The 14541-nt window shown below is 38.2% G+C and overlaps 1 protein-coding gene across 6 annotated transcripts in view; it reads right to left on the bottom strand.

The window, feature by feature from the left end:
* The window catches only part of LOC139401554 (myocyte-specific enhancer factor 2A-like), a 121547-nt gene extending 111667 nt beyond the window's left edge, over positions 1 to 9880 (bottom strand). For all 6 annotated transcript variants that reach the window (XM_071145739.1, XM_071145984.1, XM_071145725.1 and 3 more), the window contains exons 1-2: positions 9682 to 9880; positions 6892 to 7020 (exon numbers count right to left, since the gene is read on the bottom strand). The gene's annotated coding sequence lies outside the window, so the exon portion shown is untranslated. The remainder of the gene's footprint in view (positions 1 to 6891; positions 7021 to 9681) is intronic.
* Between the last annotated feature and the right edge of the window lie 4661 nt (positions 9881 to 14541).

Here is a 14541-nt window from a genome sequence, read left to right as displayed (position 1 = left end):
TGCAGAGATCAACAAGGCTTATGGTGTCATCACTACAGTGTCTCGCCACCTTGGCTTGGATAAGGGCAAGGTGCTTGGCAGTCTGGTGAAGTACACTTCCAAGCAAGGGCTTTGGGATGGAGATGCAATATGGCAGTCGTGCCAACATATCTCATCAGTCACCTGGTGGAAGGGACTTTGTGGATCTGAGGCTCTTTCCCCTGTTGCCTCCATCATCCTCTAAATCCCACCAAAATCAGGCGCCTCAGAGCGCAACTGGTTGTTGTTTGGAAACACACACATCAAAGCACGCAACAGGCTGACCAACAAGGGTTGAAAAATTAAGGCTTTTTAAGCCTGACAACGAGCCATCCTCAACATTGTTGGAAAGTGACCGTGAAGATGAGGCCTCAGAGTCTGATGTTCAAGAGGTGGACATTGAGAAGGTCCAGGGAGAAGACATGGAAGCCTGAGAGGAAGACAACCAAAGCTTTAGTTTCCAGACTAAATCATTTTACACATTTTGGGAGATGCAATGGATCATTGGGGATCATTCAATATTCCCTTTGTTTTGTTGTTCAGTGAAATCATCCCATGTGAAGAGTCAACTCATTTAATTAAAGTTACATTCGTAACTAAATCTGTTTTTTTTTCTAGTGGAAGGATTTCATCATTTGCAATTTTTTTTTACCTTTATTTAACTAGGCAATTCAGTTAAGAACAAATTCTTATTTTCAATGACGGCCTAGGAACAGTGGGTTAACTGCCTTGTTCAGGGACAGAACAACAGATTTTTACCTTGTCAGCTCGGGGGATTTGATCTTGCAGCCTTTCGGTTACAAATCCAACACTCTAACCACTAGGCTACCTGCCACCCGAATTATGTCTACTTATGATATGGTACAAGGTTTATGTTTCTGTCTCCATATGATATGGTAAATATATCCAATGTAAAACACATCTACATTTAAATGGTATTAATATTAATTTGCATATATTCCCATTAATTCCCATATATTCCCATGGAAAATTTCCACTTCTGAATATTCCCCAAAATGTGCAACCCTATAGACCCTGCAAGACAACTCAGGTCCTCCATCGGGACTCCAAACTTTTTATGTTCAGATTACCGTAAGTGGATGTGTCTTAAATGGGATACAGGGGAGCATATTAGCGGTCACAAGAAATCTTTTGATCTGGCAAATTAGATTATAATGTATTCCTTAATGTTTTTTCAAAGTCTCATTGAAATTCAGTCAAACTGCAACTCAGCAAAGTGATGTTTTCCTTAAATGAATGGGAAAATTCCTAAAACAATTCTGATCTATGATAATGTATGTATTTCAGTGTTATCTGTTAGGCTAGCGCTTTTTTTTTCTTAATCTGCTATTACGATGCAACAAATCCATTTCTGACACCTACAGTATCATGCAAACAAAGAACAAACAAATCAACCACAGGATGGACTTCCTTGACTATGTACATAAGGCTCTTGTTTTTATGATGCACAACATGATTGTGGTTTTGCTAACGTATCAATAGTGACACTAATATTGTAGAATGAGAGACCAGAGGTCCATCAGGTGCATGGTGACATTGTTTGTTGCCATCCCCTCTGCTCCACCACATAGCAGAAGCTTTAACACGCTAACCTCAGAAGCCACACTGCAGCTAGCATGCATGTACTACTTATTTTTTCTCAGTTTATATCTTTTGTCAGTCCTCGGTATAACTCAAGTCACTTAACTTGACTTGGTAGAGGTGAATATATCAAACTAAAAGTATGGTTCTTGTCCTACTCCAATTAAGTAACATAGCGGTACACCTTAAAGTTCACATGCAATACAAGTGCGTCACATTTGTTATGACAATGTGTCAGTTTAGCCCTCAGTTTGTTTTAATGATGTGTACCATTTCTTCGAATGCCATAGTGGCGTGGCACTGCTTTATTTTTTATCTGTAGAGAGCCTGTCAGAAATGCACTCAGAAAGAAAGACATCTAAAGATTGGAGTGCACTGTTGATCCAACATGACTCAACATGAAAACTGCTCTAGTCAATTTCACTTAGGGGCGATTCCACGACAGCATGTCCCAAATAAAAAAAAATCTGTCAATTCTCACATAGAAACTTCATTGGAAGGAAGGATGTTTGACATGCTTTTTACATTTGTATTTTGAGACCTATACATGCCTCCTGTCAGAACCTTTGATCTGTGAACCACACATGATACAGACAATATCTTGGTGTCATTATACTCGTTATGGAGTCCTCTAAAATATGAGGTAAGTCTATGTTCTGAGAAAAATTCACATTGATTTATTCAACCTTGAAAATAGTAATATCAATATCTCAAAAGTACCCTTTTAGATGTCCGTATCCTGCACGGTTCACGTATCATAAGCTGCGTTTAGACAGGCAGACAAATTCTGATCTTTTAGTCCACTAATTGGTCTTTTGACTAATCACATCAGATCTATTCACATCAGATCTTTTTTAAGCAATTAGTGAAAAAAAGATCAGAATTGGGCTGCCTGTCTAAATGCAGCATATGATATGTGAACCGTGCAGGATACGGACATTTCAAATCAAATCAAATGTTTTATATTGTATTATGTGATCAGGCCACACAGAGGAACATCTGTGATAATCTGAAGTATCCAAAAAGGCCACGAGATGTCATTTTATTAAAATTAACCCAAAACCTGAAAGCTAGTAAAATTCTGGTAGTTTAGTGGTAAACTTAGAAAGTTTCCAGTAATATTCCCTCTTTCCGCACTACCTGTGTCAATTTGGATTCGTAGAATACGTTATTTTCTGTTACTGCTGAGCCTTTTAAAGGGAAATCTGATGGAAAAGGACTACATTAAGCAAATATGAGAGCTCTTGTCAGAGGTAGGCCTTACTGTCAATGCTTTGAATCAGCCTACAGGAGACATTCAAATGGCAATAGCCCAAATCAATGTCATATAGAAAGAGCTGTGATCATCTAATACCTGGTAAAAAATGGTTCATAATGTCCTTATGAAACTTTTAAAAAGGTTATCATAAACCATTGATAACTCAATTTACACTATGAACTTCCTCAAGACTGTTTACTTCAACAAGTAAAACATTTTCACATTCAAAGTTGACTTGCAGTCTTAACCCTGTGTGGGCCACTTAAACAGTGAAGGGGAGAGAGAGACAGGGATGATAGTAGTGAAAGAGGATTAGCTGCAGATTGAGGCTGCCGCTTTGGTTCAGCTGATTCTTCAGTATGACCAGAGAGAGCTGAGGGGGTAAGGACAACTCTGTCTGACTGAGGGCTCGAAGGGGAAAGGCAAAGAAGACAGGAAGAAGCTGTCTATCTTTAAGCCGCTCTGCCCTTCTCAGCAGCACATGTGCTGAGTGGGCCGTATGGGGTGGCTTACTACCAGAGGTCACAGCCAAGGGCAGGACAGTTGAAAGGTCACTGTTAGGTGCTCCCTTAGACAACAGTGCATGAGTGAGTGGTTCACTCATGCTTCTGTTAGAAACAGTTTTTCAGGCTATCAGATGTTTATAAGCCACTGTAGTTTAGGATATTGATATTTAGGTCAGAATGATAGGGGGCTAATTGTCAACAGAGTTGCTTTGTTGACATACTACAGTGACATAGCAGGCAGATGTGATGAGAATTATAAATAGGTCTAAAGGAAAAATTTGTGCTTTTTACATTTGCTTTTCCAAGTATACATTGACAATCGGCCGCACCACTGTACGTTATTAGTATAAATCTTTCTTAATTTCAGATTTAAAATCATGTCTAATTATATATTTGAGTGTGGCTTTTCTTTAAAAAAAGAAGAAAAAATTAACTGCATAATAAATGTTTGAATATGATTTCAAAATATTTTAATTATATTAACTTTGAAACCGCACCGCCATGTAGGATATTAAGCCGTATTTATAAAGTGTACATGTGGTATATTAGCCTGTGCCAGGGCTGGTCCCTGATCCACAGGCTAACGGTTTGGAAGTCATCATCACAGCACATTAAGGGCCTGCCTAATAAAGTTCCAACTGTGCAGCCTCATAGCATGATAGTTTGATTTGGCACACTCCACAACGTATTTGCAGAATAACTTGACTCAGTTTTGTGAGACTGGAGGAGAGAGGAAAAACGAACAAGGAGCTAATATTTTGATACACATTTTAAATTATAATTTTGTGTGTTTGTCAAACTGGCTGGTATCCTGGGGGTAACTAACCCATTTAGCATCAAAGGTGAGGCTCTGTGACCAAATCAAATCAAATCCAATTTTTGATATTGTATTATGTGATCAGGCCACACACATCTGTGATAATCTGAAGTATCCAAAAAGGCCACGAGATGTAATTTTATAAAATTCCTTCCAAAACTTGAAAGCTAGTAAAATTCTGGTAGTTTAGTGGTAAACCTAGAAAGTTTCCAGTAATATTCCCTCTTTCCGCGCTACCTGTGTCAATTTGGATTTGTAGAATACGTTATTTTCTGTTACTGCTGAGCCTTTTAAAGGGAAATCTGATGGAAAAGGACAAAATTAAGCAATTATGAGAGCTCTTGTCAGAGGTAGGCCTTACTGTCAATGCTTTGAATCAGCCTACAGGAGACAGGAGAGAGGAGAAAGGTGAGGCTCTGTGACCAAATCAAATCAAATCCAATTTTTTATATTGTATTATGTGATTTTTGTGACACATTTTAAACGATAATTGGGTGTTTTTGTCAAACTGGCTGGTATCCTGGGGGTAACTAACCCATTTAGCATCAAAGGTGAGGCTCTGTGACCTGGTGGTCAGACAGGAGGGAGCCAGGGGTTTCTGGGTTTGGAGCTCAGCTCTCTGTTGGATTGGGTTGTGGGGTTGGGTGACACCGCTAGGACACTGTGCATTCCTATGGGTTACACAGCCATTGCAGTAGCCACACACGATAGAAGGGGAAGTCAGAGTTGATTTGATGCAGTGTATAAACACAAGAATGAACATCCATATTCATGGTTCGCCCTTTCTGGAATAGAATAACTACATTTATACCCATTTTATTTATTAAAGTACTCAGGAAGCGTTCCTTTAGAATAAATAGTCTAGAGCGTACACAATTGTCTGCTAGGCTCAAGATTCTGCATCCTGCCTCCAGGTCTCACGGGAGAATGCTGGAATCTCCAGTTTGATGATGGAGCTCCGTTAAACAATGAATCATGTTGCTGAGAGCATGTGCAGAGGGCTTTGTAACACAGAAACTAAGCAAAGTGGACATAGAGAAGAAGCATAGTGTTTTTCCTGTTGTTGCTCTGACAAATATATTGAACATAATTGCCAAAGTTCCCTCACACCTAACTCTGAGAATAAGAGAGGACTTCCTACATAGGGCCGCAGTCACACTAGTGAATAAATAGAGAGTAAGAGTGAAACAACTACTAATTTACACCTCAATGTATAAACACATTCAGTACTTTGATGAAAAAATGTAATACTTGCTGATACTTGTTGATTGTGGGGAGGTGTGATACACAACCTGTATTCTTTGCTTCTCTTCTTTGTTATTGTATCTATCTAAATAAGTTTAAAGGTTAATTGTGTTAGCTACTGGTTCTCTCAAAACAAGTAGTCTTGTAGAACTCTCAAAAAATGTGCTAGAAAACTGTGCCTGATGAGTCAGCTGCAGTTGACACCAGTTCAGCTCTCAAGTGTACTGTAGGGGAAGTGCTGTGCCACAGTACAATGGTGTAACATGGTGAACACTACAAAATCCATGTACAGCTGACACTCTCATGAAACCAGATGGTCTTAATGATGTTTCCCACTTGAGATAAAGAGAATAACCAAAAGGACCAAAGAAAGCATAAAACATTACTGGAGATCTAGGGTTGGGCGATATTACAACAGCATCATCTATCAGCGATGACTGACAGCCATCATCGATGTTGACGACATCGTTATGTGACAGACGATGGTTTAGCCTATTTGAACTTGACTTGCACCGTGCCGCAAAGAATGGAGTCGGAGAGAGCAAAATATTTTTGAAATTCCCTAAAAACTTAACTTAGCCGGGGGACTAATAATGAGAGTGAACAAACAATATAAATAGACTACAGAAAAATAAAGTTCAATCAAGTTTAAGCTGATTAAGAAATAGATTTTCTGTGTGTGCCAGGAAAAATCCCCCCATGCGAGGTTGAAAACCAAATAGCCCATAACCTATCCTCCTACTAGGTCTATCATAAAAGCTTCAAGACAAGTTATTTCCTAAATATTCTAATAGCTTAAGAAGGAGTTGTCTATAATGTGCCGCTATCAAAAATTACAAGAATGAAAGATGGAATCTATAGGCCGAGGCATATGCTATTCTCAATCACAGCTTTATGAGAAATATAACAAACAATTATAGTTCTGAAGACGGTACGCTTCTATCAAGCCCATGATTTATAACCTAACTCACTATGGTAAAACAGCCCGTTCCTCATCAGTTGACTGTCACTCCATCATGTGCATGCCACACAGACACACACAAACACACACACACACACACTGACCTGGCCATATGGAAGCTCCACCCGAAATATTATCTAAGCTTTTCCTCCACTTAGGCTTTGTCCAGGCTTTCAACAAACAAATCTTTCGTCAAGTTATAGCATGCAATTTCTGGCTATAGCCCAACAGTTGTTTTAACTGAGTTTTTTTTTCTCACAAAAACAATTTTGGGGGTTGGCCAATAGGGGGCGATGCCATCTTATATCACAATGTTTTATGAGTACCTAATCACCATAGGACAAAGGTTGACATAATCCAACCCTATGGAGATCCATGGCATATACAATTAAGTAAGTTAAGTGACTCTTTAAAAAAACAGGAGAGTAAATGAACAGGTAAACAACAACAACAATACCAAGATTTTTAAGAACACGTGGCTTACCCAACTATCAAAGCAGTGATATTCTCTTTATGGGAAAATCCAGCTCCTGTCTGTCTCTTCCTTTCCCTTCAATGCTTCCCTCGCTTGCGTTAAGCTTCCTGCTGCGTTTTCCTCCTTGGGAAAAATGTCCTGGGAGGGGGAGAGGAGAGTTGAGAAAGTGTTTCGCTCATTAATTCAGAGGCATGGTGTAAACGCCAGCATTCTCTTTCTGACAACCAGCGTTAATTGCATATCCGACTTGCCCACACACTCAACGTTTCTCCTGTGTGTCTCCTGGAAGGAGCTGAATCCAAGCTGTGATATTCTGGTGCTATGAAGAGAAGCGAGGTGGGAGACACTCCAGACCCCCACTCCTCACACCAATCACCACCTCAGAACTTCTCCCTTTTACCTGGGTCAACTTTCTTCACTCACAACAAATACTGTATTTACACATCTATCAATTTACAGAGAGACATTTAGGCCTGAACACACAAACACACACACATTATGTAATATGGTACTGAGAAAGATGATATTAAATGAATAACTGTATCTACTGCACCCTGACATAACAAACAAACAAAACATTGCATTGCTCTTTCATTAATAAGGCCACAAATATATATATATTACAGACAAGGATGTATATTACAGATCAGGATACTATCATACTATGAGTGCCATATGACCAATTTTACTATAAGTTCTTAAATAAGTTAACTGTACTGCAGCAAATCACCTTTCTATAAGCTGGGGCAGTAATCGGTTGGGGGAAAAATGAATGCAGACGGGACCAAAACAGACACTCAATAAAAATACACACAGATATACCTTTATATTGCTGCCAAGACTGCCGTCCCTTAAAATTTTTTGCTATTTTCATTATCAACAAGCTAGGTATACCTCATGGTTGGGGAAACCGGGGGGGGGGGGGGGGGGAAACATTAGACATTTATCAGTCAGTATCAACTAAACACTCTCTACTGTTATCTGTCTGGAATTATATACAATGGGGTCAAGTCAAGTGGAGATGCCATAAACTTTTGTCCTCATACTGAAGTTCACAGTGCCAGTAAATCATCTACAACAAACTAAGGTCCTGGGGTTTATTATTTGACCATTTGTGTGAGTTTACGAGCTCTTGATTGTACATAACTCTTTACACTGACACCTACAATATGGCTTGTGGCCTTCCAAAACAAATATGCTGAATCAGAAAAGTGTCATTTGTTATTATGTTGAACCTTCATTTAATGATGTATGTTCATTTTAAATAGCAGATAAATGATCACAACAAATCAATACAGTCAATACCACCATGGCTCCTTCATAATATTGTAGCTGTAAATCTGTTAAATCCATTCTGTCATTAGTGCAGAAAAACACTGATGTTGAGGTCATTCTCCTAACTATTCACTGTGACCAGACTGCCTCTCATCAGGCTTGTAATTAGAAATAAAACCATAGAAAACAGGTGCAATGACTCTTCCATTCAAAAGATTGAAGCATTGCTGTATTAATCCTTTACTGGGAATAAGTTTGATGTAGCTGGGATGAATCCTTACTGGAGATATGCTCCAGGCTAAAAAAAAACCCATCAGCTTCAAACTATAAATATAATATATCATCAAAATAGTCCCTTATAACTGAGAACAAGACATAGGCCTACTATAAGAAAACAAAATTGCTTCAAAAATAGACATACGTCACATCTTATTGGTGGCAAACATACATTGCTCCATAGCAGAGGAGATGTTGCCCTAACTCAAGCAAATAGCAGTGATAAAAGCAACAATAGAAGTTGGAGTAGCCTAGTTCTAAATGGACAAATGACCACCACCAGCTGACCAGCAAAATGTAGATTTCAGAACTAACAATGCAAAGTATCTTTACCAATAAACTGACACTGTATAGACTACTATATATTACTATTATTTGTTTATAACAAAGTAATCACATGTTTAGGCTACTAACTTATTATTGTGAACCTAGTAAAATAAGGAAATATTCTAGTCCACAACTAAGAAAATGCATTCGATTTTACAGTGGTATGCAATGGAATGGATAAAGTCAAGTTTTAGTTGTTCATACAGTTATAGTGCACATAGACGGTTATATTAATTCGCCTAGTCTACACAGACAATTATAAAGGATTTCAAAGCAACCAAAGCAAAAAGCCGAAAAGTAATCTGATGGCATGTAATCTATTATGATGTGATGGCATTGATGTGAATATATATATATATATTTCAACGTAGATAATACAAAACCAAGTAAAATTGCAAGCAAACGCATTCCTCCCGTTGTCTGAGAAGTCCACGACACTGTTAACTCTACGATATTGCGCGCTCACAAACATAATCAGTAAACAAGTTATAGTAAAGTCATAGCTAGGCATTAGTAATTCAAGACGATTGATATAATCTATTATTCTAAGAAATATCCTGAAATTGACAGACTATAAAGTTGATCGAATTACTGTAGGCTACCAAATAAGATAAAGCATAACTGTTTACTTATTGGAGCTATAAGAGCAAAGACGCACGGGCATCTAGGGTAAAATCAATGTATATCTAAAATAAGTGTCGCCTATTATTAGGAATACTAATAAACAATAGTTCATACTATATTCATCCAGAATATAAACACTGAAACTGGCATGGCATAATCACATAGCGCTACATGTAGGCAGGCTACAGTATGGGATGGCTTTTCGATCCCAAATTCACTCTACGTCTTCCTCTTGCGCTTTCTCTCTCTCTCACTAGTGCCCCTCTGTGCAATATTGTTGCTATTTTTGCTACTCACCTTGTCTCCCAAGTTCCTCGTTGTATATAGACACTCTATATCAGAGGCTCCAATAGACATACACGTAATTTCAGTCACATTTACACACGAACTGCTATTTTAGGGAGCAGACAAACTCAGAAGAGCCAGTCTCTTGTCAGTGAGAGACTCCTCCCCTTATCTGACTAATACCAGACGAGGTAGAAATCAACCTCCTCCCACTCGTCTCATCGTCACTACAAAAAACTTAGGTTTGTAGTTTAGCCTACATTGTAGGCTACCTATATCATCTGGATTTCCAAAAGGTGACTCTAAAAAGTGAAAAAGTATGTGGAAAGGACACTTCACGAGCGGGATATCTATGGTTTGTAATACATGTTCAATGATATTAGCATTATAATTCCAGTCTTACTACATCATTCTTTGAAATCTTAGTGTCAAAATAACACTCCTTTAAATGTTAACTCGGCTACGTTTGTTATTGATCCTCTCTTCGGTAGGCAGCTACAGTCAAGTGATAGCTACAGTCAAGTGGTTGACACGTGGGTAGTGTAACGCAACAAATGATCTTACATTGTAAGTGATTGACAAGGTTTACTTGTGGCAGAAACTACATTCAAATGAATTGAAACTACAGTATGAAATCTCAGCGACAAGTTTTTTTTTTTTGTGTTAATTATGATTGTTGGCCCGTCACCTCACACCCCTTAGATACGATTGACGTCATATCTCTAAAAGACAACAGCAGCATAGGACCATTGATTTTGAAAGGACATGTTTCTGATCCAATAGAAATCCTCAGCGGCTGGTCAGAACCAATTACAGAAGGGAGGTGGGACCTGTATAACTCGCATGTGACAAAGTCACGTGTAAGTGCAGGATCTGAGGAAGAGGTGTGGTGCAGATCCTGATCTCAGATTGTTTTTACCGGGATTTAAAGGAACATGTGCATGTGAAAGAAAACGTAGGTCAATTCTAGTTTCAATGTAATTTTTTGCTAAAATAAGATTTTGAATCGGCACCTTACTGGAGTAGGTTTTGGAAGCAACAAGAAAACAAGTAAATTATCTGGCACCATATTTCCATCAATGTGCACAGTAAGCACAGGAAGGTTCATATAGTTGTGTTTTCATATTCATTTTTGTTTGAAATTCAGTTTAGTTTCAGTTAGTTTTCATACCTGATTTGTTTTTATTTATTTAGTTTTAGACCTAGTTGTATAAAAATATTTAGTTTCAGTTTTAGTGTTGCGTGGGAGGCTAGGAGCCATTTGTGTTGTATAGTTTTTAAAATTATAATACATAAGGTGATGGGTCAGGTCAAAGGTTAGATTTACATTATAATGTCAATCTCAATATGACTTGGATTTAAAGGGAATCATGCGAGACTGGTGCAAAAAAAATGTTTTAAAAGGAAACTCCCTCGCCAATGTTTACACCAATCAAATGCTTTTTTACTGTAGTGCATGTAAGAATTAAGTTAGATATTAGAGCTGGGAATTGCCAGGGACCTCACGATACGATATTATCACAATACTTAGGTCTCGAGGTGATATGTATTGCGATTTTCACAATTCTATATGTATTGCGATTTGATACTGCAATTTTATTCCAATTTGATGTTCCAGACATATTACTCACTATATATCTGCTGCAGAGACAAGAGAGAGCATGAGAACATTAGTTTTGATCAGTCATGGAAATATAAGTACTGAAAACATGTTGGCTCACTATTTAAAAAGAAGATGGAGAACAAGCTATAGAATAAAAAATTCCAGAGTTTTGGCGCAGGTACAGCCGACTAGCACTAGCTAATGCTATCTGCAAATCGATACTTGGGATTCAAAGTATCAATATAATATAGTCCAAAATAATCTTGCAATATTTAACTGTATACATTCCCCCCCCATCACTATTAGCTATAGCCACATTTTTCAAGCATGGGTAACTGTTAGCCAGACTAGATGCCAACCTTACAGTCATTTTTATATATTTTTAGTTTATTTAACCTTTATTTAACTAGGCAAGTAAGTTAAGAACAAATTCTTATTTACAATGATGGCCTAGGAACAGTGGGTTAACTGCCTTGTTCAGGGGCAGAACAATCTTTCGGTTACTGGCCCAAAGCTCTATCCACTAGGCTACCTGCCACCCCAATTGTTCTAAGTACACCTTACCCTATATGGTTGGACATGGCTTCTGTTTTGATTAGGACACAGCAGAGCCGGTGCCAGTCATAAAACGTACCTCAATCCAGGAATACTATAAATGTACCCATTATCCAAAAAACTACATTTTGGATTGTATGTTGCATTGAACAACAAAGAATAGTCAGCCAATCAGGCCCCTTGTTATTCACTGCAACATGCATTCCAAAATGGCTGCTGTGGCTGCTGCTACCTAGCATGAGGATGGCAAAGGCAGTTTAATTAAACAAAATAGCAGTATTTCAATCTCCTCAATGTAGTTTTTTTGGATTATGGGAAATTTTGAACTACAGTGCTATTCCTGTATTAAAGTATGTTTCTGAGCCATATCTCATGCTGGCTCTGTCTTGTCCTAATCAAAACATCATGTTTTTATTTTATTTTAGTTCATTTTGGAGTCAAAGGTAATAGTTCCAGAATAGTTTTAGTTTTTCAAAAGGGTTTGTTAATTATTGTATTTTAATTTACTAAATAGTTTTTTGATGATTAGTTTTCATTTTAGTTTCAGTTTTAGTTTACTATAATAACTTTGGTGCACTGTCTACACACTCTGTTATGACCTGGGTAACACTTTATCATAACTTTCATAAAGCGTTATCAAGGATGAAATGTTCATATATGTGTATAAATGCATTATTTGTTATACATGCTTACAAATAATGAAATACTTATTCATTAACAGTTTATACATAATTTATTAATGATTACTCAGGAAAGTTAAAGTTTTTCCCTAGGGGTATCACATTCTAGCTATTGTATAAGTTTATTCTATACCCCCATTAAAGATCAGGGAATAAGGTATACATTGACCTTTTCATACTAATGTACATGGCATTTGTGTCAGAGCTTGTGTATGTTAGAGTAGAAAGGACCAGCACCTGTGGATGGAAATAGGGTGTATACAGACACAGAGTTACATCCCAGATCTCCAAACCACATTAGGTGTCTGAATAATGAATTCCTCAAATGAAGCTCTCCACTGTTAAAATCCCTCATTAGATTGTTCCTACGGTTCGACTATCATTGATTTTAGTGGGTTTATTTATCCCTCTCGTAGCTAGACTTCAGTCCTAGCAAAACCTAGACCGTCTACAAAAATAGTCCTGCCAGGGTGAGGCAGATTCTGTAGACCCATTCCACAAACACTTGTAAGCTCTGGAACCCTGTAACCTCAGCCTAATATACCCCTGAAACCCTCTCTGTATACCCCTGAAAAACCTCATCATATACCACTGAAGACCTCAGCATATACCCAGTCACCTGTGATACGATTGGGAAACAGTTATATTCCTATACATCATCACCTTGATAATAATGCATAATACTTTGACATCTCAGTAGAATGAGCCGTTGCTCACCACATGAAAGCTCCTTGCCTGGGTAACACTCCTTCATATAAAACCCTCCTCTTCCATGTGTCAAGATGGAGACGCTACTCATGACACCCCCACACTTTGTGTAACACCAAGCCTATGTTGCTGTGTGTCTCACCTGTTTGAGTTTTTGCACAAAAACCTTAACAGAACCAAAAAGGGTCTTCAGGTTTTTTCCTGCAAGGATTCACTTTCTGTATCTCTTGTTTCCTCTCGTTATCTGACTCTCTCTCTTCTTTGTATCACGGCTTCTCTCTTGTTGTTCAAAGCCAGACCAGCTGGCTTTGGATGCTTTCCTTCTTGCCCCTGACAGGCCTGACTTCACACCCTCTGCCTCCTCTTGTCCCTTGGTCTTTCTGCCGGGAGGGAGTGGGGCGACAGCAGTTGGAAGGGTAGTACCCCAGATGGACGTAGACATGCTGGGCATGCGTTGTGTGACAGGGCTCTGGGGCTCTCTGGACGAGCCACAGCTGTCAGTCATGGGCACAGAAGGTATTAGGTTTTTTCTCCTTGTGTTATTGTGATTAATATAAATGTGAAGATGGAGTGCAAACATCATGACTTATCAAGTTAAAAATGACTTTCCAGATAAATTGTTGTAGTGTATTTATGAGCGTATGCTTAAACTGACCCATAAACCCGATTTACTTTTAATGTTAGGTTCAGAAAGTCAGATCCTTCATCTTTACAACATGGCATTAGAAGCATGGTGCAACGCCTTCCAAGTATGAAAAATGTCTGTAAACAAAGTTATATTTGTATTAAAAACGACATATGTATTTTTTATGTTTATTTTATTAGGGAGTCGTACTGACACCAATGTCTCTTTTACAGATGAATGACATAAATTACAGAAAATACACACTTCAAATATAAATACAAAATGCAAGAAGAAAGAAAAACAAAAACATTCTTCAATAATAAGGTCCTCAATCAGCTTTCTGAATTGCCCAAGAGGCACCAGAGTACAGATGTAAGAACATTTTGAAGATTGTTTCACAAAAAACTAAAAGCTGGTTTACATAACTCAATAGAGACCAAAGGAATTTCCAGAGTTAGCCATCCCTGAGACCAGTTGTGGTAACTCGTGTCTACATTTTTAGTAAAGATGTTAGGTACAGTGGGACTTTTTGTAAAAAGGATTTGTAAATGATAGCATAGCAATGCATCAAGCTACGTGACAGCAAAGAGGGCCAACCAACTTTCTGGTAGAGAATGCAGTGATGAGTACTTAAAATGTCACCCATAATAAAGAGCTGTGCGCTATGATAAACTGCATCTAGTGGCTTTAATGAAGTGGCA

Source organism: Oncorhynchus clarkii, chromosome 1 (genome assembly GCF_045791955.1).
Source record: "Oncorhynchus clarkii lewisi isolate Uvic-CL-2024 chromosome 1, UVic_Ocla_1.0, whole genome shotgun sequence".
Lineage (NCBI taxonomy): Eukaryota > Metazoa > Chordata > Actinopteri > Salmoniformes > Salmonidae > Oncorhynchus > Oncorhynchus clarkii.
This window is presented reverse-complemented; position numbering and strand designations above follow the sequence as displayed.